At 43.0% G+C, this 12,695-nt stretch overlaps 1 protein-coding gene across 1 annotated transcript in view; it reads right to left on the reverse strand.

Moving 5' to 3' along the window:
- The window catches only part of PROSER2 (proline and serine rich 2), a 55,190-nt gene extending 42,827 nt beyond the window's left edge, over positions 1–12,363 (reverse strand). Inside the window, exon 1 of the mRNA XM_060776524.2 lies at positions 12,148–12,363. The gene's annotated coding sequence lies outside the window, so the exon portion shown is untranslated. The remainder of the gene's footprint in view (positions 1–12,147) is intronic.
- Positions 12,364–12,695: the final 332 nt, after the last annotated feature.

Below are 12,695 nucleotides of genomic sequence, written 5' to 3' on the forward strand. Positions count from 1 at the left end.
CCAGGCTGCTCTAACAGGAAACAATCTGAGCCAGCTAACACCACCCTACAAAGGATTCCAACAGGCAGGAAGCAGCTAGACTTTGAAGCTGCAAGGCCATGTAGGTGGGTGTTGGATGATGGATGTTAGAGTGGTCCAGCATTTCTGTGTTCTGAAATAATATCCTGAGTCCAGGTTGCTTTAACAGAAACAATCAGGGACAGCTAACACTTCCCAACAAAGGATTCCAACAGACAGGAAGCAGCCAGGCTTTGAAGCTGCAAGGCCATTCAATGTGGTCAATTGCAACATTCACACTTGCTTCCAGAAGACAAGAGTTATTTCTCCCACCCTGGACATTCCACAGATATATAAATCTCACTTGCCTAGTTTCCAAAGGACCTCACAACCTCTGAGGACGCCTGCCATAAATGTGGGAGAAACATCAGAGGGGAATGCTTCTGGAACATGGCCATATAGCCCAGAACACTCATCGCAATCCTTATCTTTTCTAATTAGTCGTGTCTGCTCATGTCATGGCCAAAATACAAATATAAATTGAGTATTCCTTATTTGGAATTTTCAAATCCAAAATTCTCCACATGGGTAGCTGAATTGGTGAAGTAACACTTTTGCTTTCTGATGCTTTCAATGCACACCAACTTTGTTTCATGCACAAAAGTATTAAGATATTGTATAAAATCATCTTCAGGATATTAAATCTGGCTACCAGTATTAAAAAAACTCTAAAATTACAACAGCACAACAACAGAGAGGAAGCAGGCAGGGACATCTAATCACCTCTCAACAAATGTTTGCTCCAGGCACAGTCAGCCCATTGTATGCTAATCAAGGTGGTCAGTTGAAACATTCACACCTAGCTCCAGCAGACAAGAGTCCTTTGTCTCACCCTGGTCATTTCACAGATATATAAACCCTTTTTCCTAGTTCCAACAGACCTCACTACCTCTGAGGATGCTTGCCATAGATGCAGGCGAAACGTCAGGAGAGAATGCCTCTAGACCATGGCCATACAGCCCGAAAAAACCTACAACAACCCAGTGATTCCGGCCATGAAAGCCTTCGACAATACATAGATGCATTTTGTTTTAGACTTGGGCCCCACTTCCATGTCATATTATATGTATATGAAAATATAGGTATTTCAAAATATTAAAAAAAAAACTCTAAAATATGTCTGATCCCAAGCATTTCAGAGGAGGGATACTCAACCTGTAATAATATATATTTTATCTATTTATGTTATACCTTGCATGCTGCCTTGAGGAGAGGTATCATATACGTGGCGGTGATGAGTATGACGCATGCAAAAAAGACCTATAAACAGATCCAATCAACTTCCATCTGCCCTGGTTTGATTTCACCATAAATGTGTAGCACCCCAACAAAGAAGGCAAGCAAGCTCCCAAGCACGGCAAAGGTTACACAAGGCAAAAAGGATGATCAGCCAGGCTAGCAAAGACTAGTACGCACACAGTAGGGTCATTATTACATTGCCCCAGCCCACTCCTATCCCGCAAAGAAGATTTACCACGTGTAGGGTTTCAAGGCTGCCGGTTGAGCCACCAGCCAAATCAATAGCACACAAAGAAATAATTGTTTTTAGGAGCTAAGCACCAAGATGAGAGAGAGAGAAAAACACTCCTCATTTCCTTTTCTGCCCCCTGCAGCAAGGCGGGAATTGGGTGGGGAGTGAGAACATCAAATAGAAAATGCCTATTTCAACCACAGCTCTTTCTGCTCTATGTACAGGGATAACCATCCACACATTTTTGAGTTATAATCCTCAAGGTTGAGCCATGAGAACATGGTGTTATTTATCCCTTCCTACCATGCCCATTGGAGGGAAGGATACTAGAGACAAAGTTGAAGTACTTTGGTCACATCATGAGGAGACAGCAAAGCCTAGAGAAGACAATTATGCTGGGGAAAGTGGAAGGCAAAAGGAAGAGGGGCTGACCAAGGGCAAGATGGATGGATGGCATCCTTGAAGTGACTGGACTGACCTTGAAGGAACTGGGGGTGGTGACGGCCAACAGGGAGCTCTGGCGTGGGCTGGTCCATGAGGTCACGAAGAGTCGGAGACGACTGAACGAATGAACAACAACAACAACACCATGCCCAACCAGAAACCTATAGGGTATGAATGCACTTACCAAATGATGCTGGTAAAGAATAGGAAACAATAGGTACATCTAAACCAGGCATGGGCAAACTTCGTGCCTCCAGGTGTTTTGGACTTCAACTTCCACAATTCCTAACATCTGGCAGGCTGTTAGGAATTGTGGGAGTTGCAGTTCAAAACACCTGGAGGGACGAAGTTTGCTCATCTCTAATCTCAATTGTAGAATTAATGCAGTTTTGCAACACTTTAACTGCGAGCGACTCAGTGTTATGGAATCCTGGGAGGTGTAGTTTCATAAGGTCTTTAGCCTTCTTTGGCAGAGAATGCTGGTGTCTCATCAATGCACAGCTTCCAGGACTCCATAGCATTGAGCCATGGCAGTTAAATTAAGTGTTAAACCCATTAAATCTATGGTGCAGATCAGGCATGGGCAAACTTTCTAACTTGAGGGGCCGCATGCTAGCACTCCCTGCTAGGAGGACTGGCTGCCCAGTGATGGAAGGAAGAAAGGGAAGGGAAGAGAGAAGGAAGGATGAAAGGGAAGAAGGGGTGGAAGGAGAAAAAGGGAGAGAGGGGAGGAGGGAGGAAAGAGGGAAGGCAGGAAAGACAAAAGGGAAGGAAGGCTGAAAGGATAGAAGGGATGAATGGAAAGGAAAGAGGAAGAAAAAAGAAGGAAGGAAGGAAGGAAGGAAGGAAGGAAGGAAGGAAGGAGACAGGGAGGAAAGAGGGAAGGAAGTACGAGAGGGTGGAAGGGAAGGTTTTACTTATTTATTTATTTAAAACATTTGTATTCCACCCTTCTCACCCCGCAGGAGACTCAGGGCGGAGCACAACATATTTATGGCAAACATTCAATGCCAGGACATAAAACCATAAATATATACAAACATTAAAATCACTTATATCCCCATTGAAAGTTGCTTAAAAACCCTCTCAGGACACCATTTTGCCTCGTTGCACTGGATGGAAAGAGAAAGGGGGAGGGAGGTAAAGAGAAAGGAAAGAGACAAGGAAAGAAAGACAAAAGGGAGGGAAAGAGGGAAGGATGAAAAGGGGGAAGGGAAGGGAAGGGAGATAAGTAGGAAGGAAAGAGAGAGAAGGGGAGAGAAAGAAAGAAAGAAAGAAAGAAAGAAAGAAAGAAAGAAAGAAAGAAAGAAAGAAAGAAAGGAGGAGGGAAAAGGGTGGAAGAGAAGGAAGGAGGGAGGAAGAAAGAGGGAGGGAGGAAAGAGAGAAGGAAGAAAAGACAAATGGGAAGGAAGGAAGGATGAAAGGGTGGAAGGGAAGGGAAGGAGGAAGGAAAGTGAGAAGAAAAGAAAGACAGGATGGTGAGAGAGAGGAGGGCTTGAAAAAAGAACCCAAGGGGCCACATTCGGTCCCTGGGCTTGGGTTTGTCCATACGTGGTATAGATGCACCCTCTATGCTCCAAGAAGTGTGCAGTTTAAAATTGGGTAATATGGATGTTAACCAAAAAAAGGAGCAAAACTGACATGGTATCCACCCTCATATTGTATACCTTCAAGTTGTTTCCAACTAATTGAGATTCTAAGGCTCAACTATCATGGTTTTTTTGAGGGTTGAGATTGTGCAACCTGTTGAAGATCACCCAGTGGGTTTCCATGGCTAATGTGGGGAATTTGGTCTCCAGAATTGCACTCCAAAATTCAAAAGTTCTTAAGATCTTTGTAGTGATGTTTTGTGACAGTGCAAAAGAAGGCTCCAGAAAATTCAGTGTTCTATTTCTTGAAATGCCTAGATGACTTGGGAAATTATTATTACACCTATAATGATGATGGTGGTGATGATAATTGAGGTATCCTCTCTATTAGTTTTCTAAGACCTCTAATAAACTCTATGCTAACTCCAGCACAAGTCATTCATTTCAGTAGGGTTCCCTATCATCCACAGTTTCCTATTTCTATAGTTAGTTCAGGAACGTATCCTATCCAGGCACAGACATCAAGGACAGTAGTATAAATACATTTTTTTTAATTTAAGCAGGCTTTTAAGTTATTGCACCACAAAGATATTTTAATAGGCTGTACAATGCTTATATCTTTTTTTACGATGTTTTGGTATTCACAATCGTAATGTTTTGTTTTCAAAAGAACAGTTTGTTTAATTTTTAAAACACCTTTGGATCAAATCAGTTTCAGCATACATTGTTTCGTTTCTGCCTTCAGTTCCATGCCAGAAAAAAGCAGAAATATCAAATAAATAAATCAAGGGAGATCCCGACTAATGGGATGTGTGGTACATTTTTTCTTTTTTTCCTCCTCCACTGATATGTTTTTAATTTGTTTTTAATTTCAGTCGCAGTATCAATAGGATAATCTGTTTCACCCATGCTATAATAACAATTGTGTAACCTAACACTAGTTTTACTGTGTTGTGTTTTTCTAATCACTTTGTTAGCTACTTTGTATCCCAGTAATGGAGAAAAGGCAAATACAAGAGAAGAAGAGAATCTAAGTGTACAGGGATATATGTATACTAGCTGTCCCCTGCCACGCGTTGCTGTGGTCCAGTCTGTTGATTTGGGAAATAAAGTAATTAGAAAGTGTTGGTTTCTAATCTATGTAATTTCTTTATGCTTGTGGGCAAACAGTATTTCTTCCTGTTTCTTTGTCAGTGTTGATGTGGAGAGTGTCTGGTTTGCCCACCCTGGAACATGCAAGATATCATTGTCCTTCTTTAAAGGTCCCTTTCAAATCTATGATACTATATCTCTCTGTGTGTGTGAATCATATCTACCTACCTACCTACCTACCTACCTACCTATCTATCTATATCTATGGCTGGATGGCTCTTTGTCAGGAGGGCTTTGATTACGTTTTCTTGCCCTGATGAAGGAAGTTGGACTGGATGGCCTTAAGTATTTTCTGTTGGTCATGGGGGTTCTGTGTGGGAAGTTTGCCCCAATTCTGTTGTTCGTGGGGTTCAGAACGCTCTTTGATTGTAGGTGAACTGTGAATCCCAGTGACTACAACTCCCAAATGTCAAGGTCTATTTCCCCCAAACTCCATCTGTGTTTATATTTGGGCATATTGCATATTCGTGCCAAATTTGGTCCAGATCCATCATTATTTGAGTCCACAGAGCTCTCTGGATGTAGGTGAACTACAACTCCCAAACTCAAGGTCAATGCCCACCAAACCCTTCCAGTATTTTCTGTTGGTCGTGGGAGTTCTGTGTGCCAAGTTTGGTTCAATTCCATCGTTGATGGAGTTCAGAATGCTCTTTGATTGTAGGTGAACTATAAATCCCAGCAACTACAACTCCCAAATGACAAAGTCATAATTTTTGAGTGATGGTCACTCCTTGTGTTATGAGACATTTTGTTGCCAAATTTGGTGTGATTTCGTTGATTGGTTCTTTTGTTTTTAAGGTACTCATTATGCACAGAGCATTTATATATATATAGAAGATATGCGTATGCCTTTAAAATTGCCATCAATGTATGGTGCCCCCAAACATTTCATTGTTTTCTAAAGCAAGGAATACTCAGAGGTGTTTTCCCCCGTTCTTTCCTCTAAAACAGTGGTTCCCAACCTTTTTTTTTTTAAACCAGGGACCACTTTGACCAGGGACCACTCTCCAACATTAATCTATATATATAAATTTGTTAGGGGCATCCAACGAGGAAACAAAACTCAAAAACCCCCCAACGAAACTTAACCAAAATTCCCATGCCCATAACACAACCCACAAGGTACAAACATATCTACTCAAAATGAAAAACAACACAACAACACACTCACAAAACGGCAAAACAACAAAACTCAAAAATCCCCCAACGAAACTTAACCAAAATTCCCATGCCCATAACACAACCCACAAGGTACAAACATATCTACTCAAAATGAAAAACAACACAACAACACACTCACAAAACGGCAAAACAACAAAACTCAAAAATCCCCCAACGAAACTTAACCAAAATTCCCATGCCCATAACACAACCCACAAGGTACAAACATATCTACTCAAAATGAAAAACAACACAACAACACACTCACAAAACGGCAAAACAACAAAACTCAAAAATCCCCCAACGAAACTTAACCAAAATTCCCATGCCCATAACACAACCCACAAGGTACAAACATATCTACTCAAAATGAAAAACAACACAACAACACACTCACAAAATGGCAAAAGAATAAAACTCAAAAAAACCCCAACGAAACTTAACCAAAATTCCCATGCTCATAACACAACCCACAAGGTACAAACATATCTACTCAAAATGAAAAACAACACAACAACACACTCAAAACGGCAAAAAAACAAAACTCAAAAATCCCCCAACAAAACCTAACCAAAATTCCCATGCCCATAACACAACCCACAAGGTACAAACATATCTACTCAAAATGAAAAACAACTCACTCCAAGCCCCGTCGCGCCGCTTCCCGCACACACACCCCCTGCCGCACATAAACACACACACACACAACCCCACACTCCATCACTCCCCCCGCCGCCGCACACACACACGCAACCCCACGCTCCATCACTCCCCCCGCCGCCGCATGCACACACGCAACCCCACTCCCCCCGCCGCCGCACACACACACGCAACCCCACGCTCCATCACTCCCCCCGCCGCCACACACACACACACAACCCCACACTCCATCACTCCCCCCGCCGCTGCACACACACACGCAACCCCACGCTCCATCACTCCCCCACCCCAATCTTACCTCCTTTTACTTCACGTCACCTCCAAACCCCACCCCGCCCCTTCCCGCCCTGTCAAAATCTAGGAAAGACAGGAAGGAAGGAAAGAAGGAAGAAAGAGAAAGGGTGGTAAAGAAAAAGGGGGAAAGAAGGAAAGTTAGAGAAAGAAGGAAGAAGAAAAGGAAAGAAAAGGAAAGATGGAAGGAAAGAAAAGAGAGACAGCAGAAAAGAAAGAAAAAGGGGGAAGGAAGGAAAGAGATAGAGAAAGAAGAGGAGAAGGAAAGATGGGAGGGAAGGAAGGAAGGAGGGAGGGAAAGAAGGAGAGAAAGAGGGAAGATTGGCCACAGCAACACGTGGCGGGTAAAGGTTGTTATTTCTATTATTATTATTATTATTATTATTATTATTATTATTATTATGCTATTGTTCCTATGAGACCCTGGGGGAATGGGAGAGGTGTCAGGTCCCAGAGGCAATGTATTGCATTATTGTTATTGTTATGATGGTGGTAAAATAAAAGGAAATAAAAAGTGAAAGAAGGAAGCAAACAGGGAGGGAAGAAAGGCAAAGGAAGAAAGGGGGAGGGAATGAAGGAAAGAGAGAAGGATGAAACCAAGTACTGAAAGAAAGAAAGAGGTAGAGAAGGAAGAAAGGAGAGAAAGGGGGAGGAAAAGGGGGAAGGAATAGGTAGGGACCTCTCTTTCATAATAGTCCAGATATCTACCTCAACTTTGATAAGTTTTACTATAGGCCACAGCAACGCGTGTCAGGGCACAGCTACTTATAATACAAATCACTTTTTGGTCAACTTTAGATTTGGTTTGCTTATTTGGGGTGCTGATTCACAAAATTGCATTGGATAGACCACATCAGCTCCAGTTTCTGATACAGAACATATGCAATCCAGTAGTTGCCATCTGCTCACCCACAGAAAACCATATTTTTCTAGGGCTAATATGGTAGCAGTAATATTTTGTGGGCAGCCAGTCTCTCCCCTCCCAATATCCCCATTGCCTCGGCACAATAAGAGGGTTTCATGAGACCAGTCGTCTAGTTGCCTCGTGGTTTTGAGGCAATGGTGTACTAATAGTGAAGCTGTGGAGTATATTTTCATTCTTGGGGTCCACTGGTGGTCCACAGACCACAGGTTGGGAACCACTACTCTAAAATATAGCATACAATACCTAATATTAGTTGGTGGTGTCCCATTCAATTATTAACCAAGGTTGACCCTGCTTAGCTTCCAAGATCATTGTTGATCTGGTGGCTTTAGCATATTTATGTAGATAAGTATTCAGGGCCAGATTCTTAAAATGTTACTTAAAGTTGTTCTTTTAGGGTTTCTGAAATATTTCCACTCATGACTCCTTTCCCACCAATAAATTGTTACCAAATATACATGTAAATAAAATAGGTATAAAAATATCAACCCCTTAATGATAATACTATGTAACAAAATTTGGAAAAAAATTAATTCCTGGTTTTAAAGTGTTATTTCCTGTTTCATTGCATGGGACTTACTTTGAAAGTAGTTGTTCTACTGTATTGTTGAAGGTTTTCATGGCCGGAATCACTGGGTTGTTGTAGGTTTTTTTGGGCTATATGGCCATGGTCTAGAGGCATTCTCTCCTGACGTTTCGCCTGCATCTCTGGCAAGCGTCCTCAGAGGTAGTGACCTCACTACCTCTGAGGATGCTTGCCATAGATGCAGGCAAAACGTCAGGAGAGAATGCCTCTAGACCATGGCCATATAGCCCGAAAAAACCTACAACCCAGTTGTTCTACTTCAAAAACTTTATTTATGTGACTGCCACAAACTATGTCGAATGAGTTGAGACTCTGTGGAGATACTCACTGAAAAACTATAGCAAAATGTGCTGCAGGATGTCCCACATAAACAAACTTTTTGGACTTCACTACCTCTGAGGATGCTTGCCATAGATGCAGGCGAAACGTCAGGAGAGAATGCCTCTAGACCATGGCCATATAGCCCGAAAAAACCTACAACAACCCAGTGATTCCGGCCATGAAAGCCTTCGACAGTACATTACACTTTTTGCAGTTTAATAAACTTTTCCCTTGTTTTTATGATAGAACCAATTAGGAAATGACATTCATAACCCAAGAACAACAATTGTGTTACATAGTGTAATAAAGCAGCATTTGCAAAGGCTTTCTAAACAGGCTGAATTTCCTTTTTATTAAGTACATACAGCTGAAGCGTTTTCTGCAGGGTCCACTGTAAATGCTGGAGGTTTATTCAGATTTGCATAAATGGATGGCATTCAGAAACCTTTCATTTTTGCCAAATTTTTCATGTGCCCCATTTTCTCTTATGGGACTCTTTGGGGTCAGGATCCATAGACTAGGAAGCAGTGCATTAGTAGAACCCTTCAGTAAAAATTTAGGTTTTAATTGGAATACCAATCTTACCTTAGAAGACTGGTATTCCCGGTGTGGCAATGGGTTGAACCCTTATGCTGGCTGAACTGCTGACTGAAAGGTCAGTGGTTCAAATCCGGGGAGCGGGCTGAGCTCCTGTCTGTCAGCTCCAGCTTCCCATGTAGGGACATAAGAGAAGCCTCCTATAGGATGGTAAAACATCCGGCCATTCCCTGTGCAATGCCCTGACAGATGACCAATTATCTCACACCAGAAGCAACTTGAAGTTTCTCAAGTGGCTCCCAACATGAAAAAAAAAAAACCTACAATGAACTATAAACCCCAAATGTCAAGGGCTATTTTTCCCAAACTCCACCAGTGTTCACATTTGGGCATATTTGTGCCAAGTTTGGTGCAGATCCATCATTGTTTGACTCCACAGTTCTGTCTGGTTGTAGGTGAACTACAACTCCAAAACTCAAGCTCAATACCGACCAAACCCTTCCCCTGTCCGAATTCCCATTCAGCCATGGAAACTCACTGGGTGACCTTTGGGTAAGTCACGCTCTCCCAACCTCAGAAGAAGACAAGAGCAAACTCCCTGAACAAATCTTTCCAAGAAAACCTGAAGACAGGTTGGCCTTTGGGTGGAGATAAATCAGAAACGTCTTGAAGGTAACACAACAACAACAAGTAGGCAGAAGAGCTACTGTTCAAGAAAGACAAGCCCAAAGCCATCTGGAACACATGGAATTAGCCAAGCAGTTTGTTGAATCTTGGCTGCAACAGTCTTGAAAGAGTTGGATCCTACAAATGTGCCAAAGACGATGACTTCACTTTCCAATTATACTCAGGAGGACGTACATATCATGGCACCAAGTTCAGCAGTTTACTCCCAAGCAAAGATGGGCGTAACTGCAACCACACTGAATTCGGTCCCACTGATCAAGAAAGCGTTTTTCAACCTGGGGATCGGGACCAAGGGGGGGGGGGTCATGAGGGGATGTCAGAGGGGTCGCCAAAGACCATCTGAAAACACCGTATTTTCTGTTGGTCATGGGGATCTGTGTGAGAAGTTTGGCCCGATTCTATTGTTGATGGGGTACAGAATGTTCACTGATTGTAGGTGAACAATAAATCCCAGCAACTACAACCCCCAAATGTCAAGGTCTATTTTCCCCAAAATCCACCAGTGTTCACATTTGGGCATATTGAGTATTCGTGCCAAGTTTGGTACAGATCCATCATTAAGTCCACAGCGCTCTTTCGATGTAGGTGAACTACAACTCCAAAACTCAAGGTCAATGCCAACCCAACCCTTCCAGTATCTTCTGTTGGTCATGGGAGTTCTGTGTGCCAAGTTTGGTTCAATTCCATCGTTGGTGGAGTTCAGAATGCTCTTTGATTGTAGGTGAACTATAAATCCCAGCAACTACAACAACTAAATGTTAAAGATCTATTTTCCCCCAAACTCTACCAGTGTTCACATTTGGGCATATGTGTGCCAAGTTTGGTCCAGATCCATCATGTGCTTTCTGGATGTAGGTGAACTACAACTCCAAAACTCATGCTAAATGCCCACCAAACCCTTCCAGGATTTTCTGTTGCTCGTAGGAATTCTGTGTGTCAAGTTTGGTTCAATTCCATTGTTGGTGGAGTTCAGAATGCTCTTTGATTGTAGCTGAACTATAAATTCCAGAACTATAAATCACAGCAACTTCTTTGATTGAAGCTGAACAGCAAATACAACTCCCAAAAGTTAAAGATCTATTTTCCCCCAAACTCTACCAGTGTTCACATTTGGGCATATTTGTGCCAAGTTTGGTCCAGATCCATCACGTGCTGTCGGATGTAGGTGAACTACAACTCCAAAACTCATGGGAGTTCTGTGTGTCAAGTTTGGTTCAGTTCCATTGTTGGTGGAGTTCAGAATGCTCTTTGATTGTAGATGAACTACAACTCCCAAAGGAAAAAAATCAGTCCCATTCCCACAACCCCACCAATATTCAAATTTGGGCATATTGGGTATTTGTGCCAACTTTGGTGAATAAAAATATATTCTGCATATCAGATATTTATATGATGATTCATAACAGTAGTCAAATTACAGTTACGAAGTAGGAATGAAAATAATGTTATGGTTGGTGGTGACCACAACATGAGGAACCGTATTAAGGGGTCGCTGCATTAGGAAGGTTGAGAAACACTGGATTAAGAGGAGTGGGCTTTATGTTCGCCCAATGCATCTGAGTAAGCAGATAAGAACCTCACTACCTCTGAGGATGCTTGCCATAGATGCAGGCGAAACATCAGGAGAGAATGCCTCTAAACCATGGCCATATAGCCCGAAAAAACCTACAACAACCCAGATGAGAACTGTTCTCATATACACACAGGAGCTCCCGGTGGCGCAGTGGGTTAAACCCCTGTGCCAGCAGGACTGAAGACCAACAGGTCGCAGGTTCGAATCCAGGGAGAGTGCAGATGAGCTCCCTCTAACAGCTCCAGCTCCTCATGCGGGGACATGAGAGAAACCTCCCACAAGGATGGTAAAAACATCAAAACGTTTGGGCATCCCCTGGGCAACGTCCTTGCAGACGGCCAATTATCTCACACCAGAAGTAACTTGCAGTTTTTCAAGTTGCTCCTGACTCAACAAAAATACACACATTGTAAACAGTGGAAATGAGAAAGGCATCCCATGCAAGGAGTTGAGAAGAGCATGAGTTTGGAACCCAATAATGGGAGATGGGAGTGAAGAGCAACCCAACAGAGAGAGAGAAAGAGAAGAGACTCACTAGGCAAGTCACTCTTTCTCAACTTCAAAGGAAGGCAATGGCACACAGAGCTTGCCAATCACTAAAATCCCTAGTCAGGGCAAGTGAAGTGGGGTCAAACTGCATGAATATAGTGTAAAATGTGCTCCAAGAGGAGAAGGAAAACAAGGCTGTCTCACCTGCTGGGGAAGAAGAAACCAGGGTCTCCTCCGGCGTCTTGTGGGACTAATCCGGAGCAAGAAAGTGGATCTCAAAGCCAGCAAACGACCCCAAGCCCTCAGCCCTGATCTCCAACTTTGCAAAGAGGCTCAAACTGAGACTAGGAAGAGAGGGGCGCAGACAGGTGTGTGTGAACCCTCTCCCTTTCTTTCCCCGCGACTTCAGCCCGGGATGGGGCTCCACCTCTCCGGCCCAGACGTCACTCAGAGCCCTCCCTTCCTCGCCCGACACTTAAAGGCGCAGGCAGGTTGGGACCAAGGTGGGATTTGCAGTTTTCTCAAGGGCACCGCCGGCAGGAAAAGAGAGCCGAGGTCAAATCACCAGCTAAGACAACAAAACAGCTTCTGGACACAGCATATGATCTGTCTCACTAGAAGCCCTTCCGCACAGCCCTATATCCCAGAATATCAAGGCAGAAAATCGCACAATATCTGCTTTGAACTGGGTTATCTGAGTGCACACTCAGATAATGTGGGATCTCCTGCCTTGACATTCTGGGATATAGGGA

The sequence above is a fragment of the Anolis sagrei genome, chromosome 5 (genome assembly GCF_037176765.1).
Source record: "Anolis sagrei isolate rAnoSag1 chromosome 5, rAnoSag1.mat, whole genome shotgun sequence".
Taxonomy (NCBI): Eukaryota; Metazoa; Chordata; class Lepidosauria; order Squamata; family Dactyloidae; genus Anolis; species Anolis sagrei.